This window comes from Saccopteryx leptura, chromosome 4 (assembly GCF_036850995.1).
Source record: "Saccopteryx leptura isolate mSacLep1 chromosome 4, mSacLep1_pri_phased_curated, whole genome shotgun sequence".
Taxonomy (NCBI): Eukaryota; Metazoa; Chordata; class Mammalia; order Chiroptera; family Emballonuridae; genus Saccopteryx; species Saccopteryx leptura.
Genome location: NC_089506.1, coordinates 209776033 through 209786573, shown reverse-complemented (window position 1 = coordinate 209786573; position 10541 = coordinate 209776033). Strand labels below are relative to the sequence as shown.

General features: G+C 47.5%; 1 pseudogene; it reads right to left on the bottom strand.

The window, feature by feature from the left end:
* Positions 1–975: 975 nt before the first annotated feature.
* Positions 976–6633, bottom strand: LOC136404333 (ferritin light chain pseudogene; annotated as a pseudogene).
* Between the last annotated feature and the right edge of the window lie 3908 nt (positions 6634–10541).

Here is a 10541-nt window from a genome sequence, read left to right as displayed (position 1 = left end):
TGTGTCTCCCTCCATCACCATTTACCCCTGACACCCTGTTCTACCTCCCCCCCCCCCCCACCTCCTTTCCCTCTGGTAATCACCAGACCTTGTCTGCATCTGTCAGGGTCTTTTTTTTTTTTTTTTCTTTGCTTAAAGGTGAAGTGGACAAGGTGTTTCTTAAAATAACGTTGCAAAGAGCTTCATGTGAGGTTGAATGTGGGTTGCTGGTTTCTTGTGAGGATGTCTGACCCGTGAAACTGACTTTTCCGTGAAACTGACTTTTCCGTGAAACCGACCTAGATGAGGGAGGCATCAGCAACAGTGGAATCCCAGAATTAAAGGAAGAGCAGGCAGTGGACTGCTGGGGGCCCTCTCTCTGCAGCTGGCTTGGTCCAGCTGCACCTGCTGCTGGCTACGCGGGGCTTCTCTGGGGTCTTCGTCCTTGTTATTTGGGCCATGGAATCAAGTCCAGTCACACTGAGTGCCACTTTGTTCCAGGCCCCACACTAGCTGCTGGGGTTTCCAGGAAGAAGAGAGCACAGCCACGTAGAAAGGGACTGATATTTTGAGTTTTGGAGTCAGGCTGTGCATGGCTTTGTATGTGAACTTCAGCTCTTACCAGTTGTATGACTTGAGTAAGTTACTTACACCCTCCTACCCTTAGTCTCCGTATCTGTAAAATGGGAATTAACAGTAGTTCCTGATTCAGATGCTGTTGTGGGAAGCAATGACATCATTACAACAATAGTTACCATTTGTTGCTCACTTGTTAATGTCAGTGCATTAAGTAATGTACTTCTATTATCTCTCTCTCTCTCTCTCTCTCATCTTTTTTCTTGCACAAAGCTTTATTTCCATTTGGTCCAAAGCAAGGGAGAGGGCTCGACAGTGGTTAAAAAGATGCCTAATGATTTCAGGAAGAGGCTGAGGCAAAAGCCAGACACCAGGGGGACCCAGAGGGACCCCTCAAAGGCCTCTGGGCTCCAAAGGCGCCTAGTTGTGCTTGAGGGTGAACCTTTTGAAGAGACACCCGCCCAGCACAGCCCAGGGGCCGGCCAGCCTGCGAAGGTGGGTCATGTGGTCGCCCGTCTCCTTGATGAGTTTCACCTGCTCACCCAGGAAGTGGTCTTCCAGGAAGTCACAGAGCTGAGGGGCTGTGCAGTAGAACCCAGGGCCCACAGATCCAAAAGGACCTGGTTCAGGTTCTTCTCCATGGCCATGGTGGTGGCTTCCCGAGCATCCTGAAGTCACCTTCATCCTGGGAAGGCTTCAGCACGTGCTGGGAGAGAATGCAGCCACTGTGCTGGTTTTGCACCTTTAAGAGACGCTCAGCGCCATCCTGCGTCTCCTCGGCCAACTCCCGGAGGAAGTGGCCCACGCCCTCCAGGACCACATTGTCAAAGTCGAAACAGAAGCCCAGAGAGAGGTAGGTGGGGGTGGGGGGCTGCAGGTGCAGGGGGACCAGGCGGCTGACGGCAGCTTCCTCCTCCGTGAAATAACTGACGAGTTTGGGAGCTCCTGGTTGTTGGGCAAAATGGAGTTTAGGTCAAGAACCGGTGTTGGCCAGTCTTGGAGGCTGAGGATGTCTGAGCTGGTTCCGAAGGTGGTTCCGGGAAGAGAGGTGGCAGGGTGGTCGGAGGCTGGGAGAAGGGGGGTCCCTGGGGCTGCTCCGTCCAAACTGTGTTGAAGCAAGAGACCGATCTGGGGGACCTGCCCCATTTTCTATTCAATCCTCAAACCATTCCTATGAACTGTGTCCGGTGATTATCCCCATTTAATCATCAGAAAGTAGAAATTTTAAAAGACTAAGGTTAAGCACAGTTTATCTGCCCGGAGGGTTTTCTTTTCTTTTTTATATTTTTTCTATGATTTTGTTTTATTTTAATTTTTTAATTGAATTTTATTGGGCTGACACTGATTAACTTAATTATACAGGTTTCAGGTGCCCAATTCTTTTTTTTTTTTGGGGGGGAGACCCACTAAAGAGGATTCTGCTCTACAGGAATTATCTCACATAACCATTCCTGAAGGTTAGACTTTGTGACTGCTTAATTTATTCATTTTAGAGGAGAGAGAGAGAGAGAGAGAGAGAGAGAGAGAGAGAAAGAGAGAGAGAGAGAGAGAAGGGGGGAGGAGCAGGAAGCTTCAACTCCCATATGTGCCTTGACCAGGCAAGCCCAGGGTTTTGAACCGGCGACCTCAGCGTTCCAGGTCAACGCTTTATCCACTGTGCCACCACAGGTCAGGCTTGTGACTGCTTAATTTAGCAGAGCAGAGATTTCCTCAAGAATCCCGAGAGCTTCACGTCTTCTCATCTCCCCAGCGTCAGCCTAGGGACCCTCAGATTTGTGCCCTCTTGTTACAAGATGGCTTCCACAGCTCCAGGCATCATGTCCTCATCCAACTGCAATCAAAGACAAGAAAGGCACTTTTCTCCTCACCCTCAGCTCGGGGTGGGTGGGAACCTTTCCCCAAAGCTCTGGGCAAAATCTTGTTACTATTACTGGTCCACTTTGCATCACATGCTCATGCCTAATCCAATCACTGGCAACAGGAATGGAGTGATCTGTGCTTCCATGAATCAAATCCGCCTCCCTGGGAAGGGGCCGCCTGCTCTGAGCCCACAGAGGGTACTCACTCTGGACTGAGCCAGGAGGAAGGAACGCCCTTGGGGATGGCTGCTTTGTTGGCAGCCCCCCAGAAAGGTCCACCCCGCAGAGCTGGGTGCACCAAGGCCAATCAAAGTCATGTACTTTGGCTTCCTAGCCCAAATCCTGATGATGGTGTATGAAGCACTTAGCAAAACCTGTCACATAGCAGTCCCTCCCTGCAGGGTCCCCAGTGCCACTGGTGATTATAGTCCCTCAATTGCCATTCTCAAGAGTGGGAGACAGACACATCAGAAAATAATTTTATGCTAATGTGAAATGTGCTATATTAGTTGTAGCCACAGGCATTTATGGAGATTTAGAGGTTCATTCAGTTTTAAAATACGGGCCCCTAGAGAAGCTGTTTAAATTTGACTTTTCTTTCAGCCAGGTGTTGGTCCGTGCTTTCTTCCCCATTTTGGTTTGATTTCTGGCTCTGAAGAACTTCTTTCCGCCACCCTCCCATCCTCTTGACCCCCAATAGATACCGGCAGTCATTAAGTGGAAAAGTGGACTGAGTGGAAACTGAAATTTATTTGTAGGGTAGGTCACGAGGAAATCTCCCAAAGAAGCCTGTAGCGATTCCCTTTCAGCTTCATTGTTCAAAATGCTAAATTTTAGAAAATCAGCCAAAAGAGCTTAAGTTCAGTAGTGTATAATGGTTAAGAAGTCCCAGCTCTGCCACACGATGCCCTCCGGTCTAGGACAAGCTAATTAATCCTCAAGTCCTCAGTTTTCCCATCTGTAAACGGGGCACATCGTAACACCGCCCCTTCTGAAGAGTGATTGCAATCTTACTTAAGTGTTTTTTCACAGTGCTCAGAACTTTACAGTGTTTCGTCCCCCTCCCCCATTATTATTATTTCTGAAGTCTTTCAGTCTTCAAAGGACAAAGGACTCTGTCCTGGTTTGATACTCCCTTTATAAAAACACTCACTGACACAGTGGCAAGATTAGCCTGCTCTTCCTTTGTTTCTGTGAGTATCCGGACTCCTTGGTTAGGAGCTAAGGTCAGACGTTCCCAGACATCACAGAAGGAAGGAAGGACTGGCTTTCTTCTCCGTGGGATTCTCCAGGACAGACACCTGGGAACTCCTCAGCTGGGGAGTCTGAGACACGGAGTGACTAATTCATTTTGACCTTGAACTATTTATTTGACTTGAAGTGGCTAATGGCCAGATAACGACTCTGAGATGGTATCTCAGTTTCCACTGTGTTTCTTGGAGGGGAAAAAAGGCTCGATAGTGATCAGAATTCATTTGCAGAAACGCTTTCCTTTCCCCTAGTCAACTTGTCAGAACTCCCTGCTACCCTGAGCTCACTTGCTACATACATTGACATGTTCAGATAATATTTTCAGGCGCAGTACTGGGCCAGGATAGTGAGTGCTCCGGCCAGGGGCTTCTCGTCTCTCGCTGTTCACATCCTTCCCTCATAATGCTCAGACCCAGAACTTCTCCTATGGGGAGACCTGCCCGCTTCGCACATACGAGTCTCTTGGTCCTAAGTGTTACTTTCAGGCTGTAGTGGGGTTTTAGCTCCCTCGGCTCCGTCTGGCCACCTGCAGACAGGTGGCGGAAGCCGCAGTCGAGGGCGCCTGTGCGAAGGGGGTGTTGGATACAACAGACCCTAAATCCCGCCTTCCCCAGGGTAAGTTGCCTTGACGGAGGCATTTACTTCCTCTGACCTTCCCTCTCCTCCTTTGTAAGACAGAAGTACTGATTCTTACCTAATAAGAAGCAAACACATTTAGTGGAATTGAATTTTAAAATTGAATTGTTGGATGCGAAGCGCTCTGCACCATTTGCCATAAGTGCCTTCCAAGAGTTACGTCGTTCACTCCTCGCTCGGTCCTACACACCCAGTGCTTCGAGTCCTCACACAAGCCGTCTGCCTCCCGCACTGACTCTATTGAGCCTTTATCAATTCTGAGGGTGCTCTGCGGAGAAATCAAGGGTGAACTCTTCCTTCCCCTACCCTTGGATAGTGCTTGCGGCCTCAGCATTCCAGCCCATTGAGCTCTGAGTGTTCTTTGAATTTCTGCTTAAATGTAAACCAGAAGGAGGTACAGAGTCATTAGGACGTGACATGGAATAGTCCTACGCACTTGGCTGAGGGTAAATCTACTCGGAGTAGGGGGTTTATTCCCCTTCTCGTTCTGTCTGAACACGTTTCAGGGAGCTCACTGATTATTTCTCCATAAAAAAAATGCATTTCAAAGGGCACTATCTCTTTTGTGTTGGATCGAAACAGGTGTCTAAATCCATTCCGTCACCTTGCACAAAGGAGATACTCAACAGATGTTTATTAAATTCAACTGAATAATTCCCAATTCGAGTACTCTTCCCTAAAGCATCATTCAGATGAATGGAACACAAAGAGACAATTCATTCTGGATTAGGGACTTTGCTCATTAAGTCTTTCTGATGTTCACGGGGTGATCGGGTATAATGGCTAGGAATACACAGACCCGGGGACGGAGTCACGACAGACCTTGCAGGAGAGCCCCCAGTGCCCAGCAGGCTCAGACTGAGCGGTGATGCGGAGAGAAAGGGCAAGACATCCAAATGCCCTGGAAGGAAGAGAGGCAAATTTGACAGAAATCCAGATGTTGTCACCAAATTTAGATTATGAGATGAAAGTCTAGACTTAGGAGAATAGTTTGACTCTCCCTAGGTATTCTGACTTTGGAACTGATGCCAGGTGAACAGCGGCACATTTTGAGGGGAACTTAGGTCTAATGAAAAGACTTTCCTTTGGGCTAGAATGAAAACATAATCCACCCATCCAGATTTTTGTGGCTGTGAAAGCATGTGCCCAGGTAGGTTTTTGGTTAACTAAAGTTTTAATTTAACAGCCACATTCAAATGTATGTTTACTGTACATGTTGTATGTACCTATGTATGTATATAGAAATAGGTACAGATGTGATACAACAGTTCAGGATTCAGTGGTGATTCCAGCATCCATAGTAACCGTTGCTAACATTTTCTAGCCTTTTTTGCTACATGCACGTACATATTTGAAAATTTGGTATTGCTGTGGGCTGTTTTGTCTTTACTTAAGATAGCACAGGCCATTTATTGTTCTTCCAAAATGGAATATTTTAAATAGCTTCATAGCACTCCATGGTAGGGATGCATAACAGTCAACTGAATCCTTTTGTGGTCTAGTTAGCTTGTTTCTGAGAGGGGGTGGGGGAAAGACTGTGTCTCTGTTTAACTTTTTCTCTAAACCAAGCTCATTTCCACAATGTTTTACAATTCCTAGATCGACCGCAACAAACCTTTTCGCATGTGAATTTTGGAGAGAAGGGGTTCTTATTAATTCAACCTCCTGGTCTGTAATGAGAGTTGTAGACCTAGTCCTCTGACTTGCCCTACCAGAACATTTCTCTCCTAGCTACTGGTTTTTGTTTGGTTTTTCGTTTTCAGCCTGGTTGTATCAGATGGACCGTATCTGTTTTTCTCAGAAACATTTCTGAAACTACCGAACAATATGGACTATGTTGTCAATAAGGGTATTTTTCACAGATGCCTTTTTGTCACACAAATGTGATTAGCCGTAGAAGTGTGATTAATCATGTTCTCTGATGTGGTTTCACAATCCTCATTTGTCTATTTATTAGGAGAAATTCTCTAGATGAGTCTTTCCCATGATTTATACACATAGAAATTAATAATTCATAGTCTTATCATCCATCCATCCATCCATCCATCCATCCATCCGACCAACGTTTATTGAGTACCAGCTCTGTACCAGGCCACATGTTGGATGCTGTTTCTTCTAGGAGCACTCACATTTTAATACTTAAAGAAAAATTTGTGTGTGTGTGTGTGTGTGTGTGTTTGTGTGCGTGCGTGCATACTGAAGTTCAAGGCTTTTGAGGATTCATGAACCCCCTGAAATTATTTGTAAACTATTATTTGTTATATATAAAAACTATGTGTGTGTAGTTTCTTAAAGATGGGGTCTCACTTTTCAGATCCTCAAAAGGCTCCATGACCCTGAAAGGACATTGAGACTAAGGACTAGTTACGGGAAGAGACCAGCAGCTGACCCGTGGTAATGTGGCGTGAGAACTGCTAAAACCAAAACCTGGATTCTGTGCTATCAGAGGGCGGAGGAGGTGGATCCTAATTTACTGGAGCAGCCAAATATTAAAGAAGGCCCCTTGTGGTGACTGAGCTCACTGCTGAGGAATGAATAGGACTTGGAGAGATGGACAGATGGATTGAGGAGGCCGAGGGAACAACACAGGCCGAGGGAACAACACAGGCAAAGGTTCAAAGGAATAGGAGATTGGGATGCGTTAGGAAACATTTAGTCACGTAGATCAGTGGTCCCCAACCCCTGTGCCGCGGACCGGTACCGGTCTGTGTGCCATTTGGTACCGGTCTGCAGAGAAAGAATAAATAACTTACATTATTTCTGTTTTATTTATATTTAAGTCTGAACGATATATATATTTTTAAAAATGACCAGATTCCCTCTGTTACATCCGTCTAAGACTCACTCTTGACGCTTGTCTTGGTCACGTGATACATTTATCCGTCCCACCCTAAAGGCTGGTCCGTGAAAATATTTTCTGACATTAAACCGGTCCGTGGCCCAAAAAAAGGTTGGGGACCACTGCTGTAGATGACCTGCACCTACATGGAGAGCGTGTGGGGGAGAGCGGAGGAACGGTGGGTCTAGAAGTTGGTAGGGACTGGATGCTGGAAGGCGTTGTAAATCCTAGACTGAGATCTGTCAGGTACCTTGAACAACTTAAAGATTTTAAGTGGAGTGACTCAGTGTATTTGTTCTTTGAATGCAAATGTTCTTGGGACTGTCTTTGGCCTCATCAGCTAATGATTTAATCAATGGTCACTTGAGGACTGGGTCGAGTATATGTTTTGGGGGGTAAGGCCTGCGGTAATGACGATGCACAAACAGGTTTAAGTCACCGGAAAGGGAGGTGAACGCCTTGCTGACTTCAGACTTGACAGTTTCCAGAAATTAAGGGAACAACCATGGTGAGCCCTTCCTAAGGCGCCATCCACGTCCCATAAATCAGCTCGCTTAATCCTCTTAACTTTCAAAGGCCTAGATGGCGAATTAGTTTCCTTTCGCTGCTGTAATAAATTACCACCTTTGTGGCTTACAAGAATGCAAATTTATTATATTACAGTTCTGGAGGTCAAGCTGCCAGGAAGTGGGTTGGATACCCATGAAAAGAGGCCGGCATCGAAATCTCCGCTGCGTATATTATAGGAGAGCGGACGGGGTTAAGCCTTCAGGGGTTAGGATTTTTATAAACCAATTAAAATAAACAGCGTGTTACTCTTTAATACATAGTAGAAAATGATCTACTTAACGACGTAATACATGCATATGTCTAGAGGAAGAGTCGGGAAGGGTCCCGGATATTCTGGTATTTTATTTTCAGGTTGGAGGAGTTAGGGTGTGGGGGGGTTCAGGATAGTGATCCAATGGAACTTGAATCTCATCTATATTTTATTAACAAAGAAAATGTATTTGGTTGTAATTGTAATTAAAATGTGGTCATATGGTGATAACAAATACAAACAAAGGGTCTGGGGTCCTGAGTCCCGCGAGCCCTTGGAGAGGTTGTTACTCCCCTCTGCCTTAGCCCCGTCTTGCTTTGCTAACAGATCAAGCCATGCCCCGCCCCCTTTTAGGTAATGGGTGGTCTGTAGAGGGTTTTTTAAATTTGCTTTTTAAATTAGTCACCCTCCAGATTCCTCACCCAGTGCTGGCATCAGAGAGGCCTAGGAAGTACACGGGAAAGCAACCCGCTGTGTAAATGGGCCTCTAGCTATGACCTAAGCTGTGTCCCAATGACATGTCTAACTCCGTCGCAGGGGCAGACTGTTCCTCGATGTGCTTGCCGTGGGGGAGGAAAGCCAGACATTTCCCTTGGGTAGCATTCTTTCATTTCGTCATTCTCTGAGTCACCGCTCCGAGGGGAGGGAGACCATGAGGTGTGACTGCGAGAAGAGGGCCATCATCCGTTCCGTTGCTTTTAACCCCGGTTGGCATTTTCCGGTAACAAGCAGATACTTAGTCAGAGAGGGAGCAGATTCTATGTAACACGCAAGTCAGAGAGGGAGCAGATTCTAGGTAACACGCAAGCCACCTGGACTCACAGAGAGAGGCAGAATTCATCTGACTGCAGAGGCCCCAAGGGAGAAACCTACAGGCACACTAGGTGCTAGAATACTGACCATGGCGAGCCTTCGGTCTGAAGCTTGAAAGGAGTTATTTTAGGATAAATAAAAGAAAGGGCTACTTTTGAAGCAGGTAGGTCAGAGCTAAGAGCTCTGGAGTTAAGCTACTTCTGGCTCTTATTCCGGGTGCTGCTCTAGCCGTGTAAGATCATGAGCTTTGTGTCTTAACCTGTCTTTGTCTCAGTTTCCCCATCTGCAAGTTGGAAATAATGACAGCATCAACATCATGAAGTTGTTGTGAGCCAAACACCCAGTAGAACCTTTCAACATGGGAAGTTCGTCTGTCTCTCTTTCTTTCCTTCCCCCTTCCTCCTCTCTCCTCCCTTCCTCCACTCTTCCTCCTCCCTTCCTTCTCCCTTCCTCCTCCCTTCCTTCTTCCTTCCTCCTCCCTTCCCTCTCCCTTCCTCCTCCCTTCCTCCTCCCTTCCTCCACTCTTCCTCCTCCCTTCCTCCTCCCTTCCTCCACTCTTCCTCCTCCCTTCCTCCTCCCTTCCTCCACTCTTCCTCCTCCCTTCCTCCTCCCTTCCTCCTCCCTTCCTCCACTCTTCCTCCTCCCTTCCTCCTCCCTTCCTTCTTCCTTCCTCCTCCCTTCCCTCTCCCTTCCTCCTCCCTTCCTCCTCCCTTCCTCCTCCCTTCCTCCTCCCTCCCTTCTCCCTTCCTCCTCCCTCCTTCTCCCTTCCTCCTCCCTCCCTTCTCCCTTCTCCCTTCCTCCTCCCTTCCTCCTCCCTTCCTCCTCTCTCCCTCCTCTCTCCCTCCTCCCTTTCTCCTTCCTTCCTCCTCCCTTCCTCCTCCCTTCCTTCTCCCTTCCTCCTCTCTCCCTCCTCCCTTCCTCCTCCCTTCCTTCTCCCTTCCTCCTCCCTTCCTTCTCTCTTCCTCCTCCTTTCCTCCTCCCTTCCTTCTCTCTTCCTCCTCTCTCCCTCCTCCCTTCCTCCTCCCTCCCTCCTCCCTTTCTTTCTTTTTTCCTTCCATACATCTATCCACTTATATATCAGAAATCAGGTTTAAAGAGGTTACATAGATTTGGATTCCTTTCAAAGTAAAACAGTTAAGGTAATTTTTATTACTTTACATAAAACATAAAGTAGTATTTAAAAGTGGATATACACATAAGCGAAGTCCAGGTGTTCAACCCTTCCTGGGTTTCTAAGCAGTGTAGGGACCGTGGAGAACAGCTCCTCCACCTCTGAGAGTGCTATTAAGACACTCAGCCACCTTCCCTTCCCCACCAGCGAGGTCCTTGCCCTTGAGGTGGGGCAGATGGGAGCCTGGGGCTTTAGATGCCTCCCGAGTCCTCCTCACAGCCCGTTCAGGAGGCAGACACCTCAAACCGGCAGCACCTGGTAGACAGTGTCTGCCTTCACCAGGAGCTCAGAGCCAGCCAGCACCTTCTTCCCTCTACCGCGGATTAGTCCCGCTCTGGGCTTCTCTTCTGAAAGCGAAACACACACACACACACACACACACACACACACACACACACACACACACCCAGCGAGGGGAGATGGCAGGGCCAGTCCAGAAGTGAATAGGGTTGAGGAGCGACGAATGAATTGCCTGAGTTTGGGATTGTTACCGAGACTCGGGTTTTCACAGGGATAGTGAGAAAGTGTACGCCCACGGTCACTGAGAGAGTTGTGGTCTCTCCAGACAGGGTCTTCTGCCAGGCTCCCTGCCTTCAG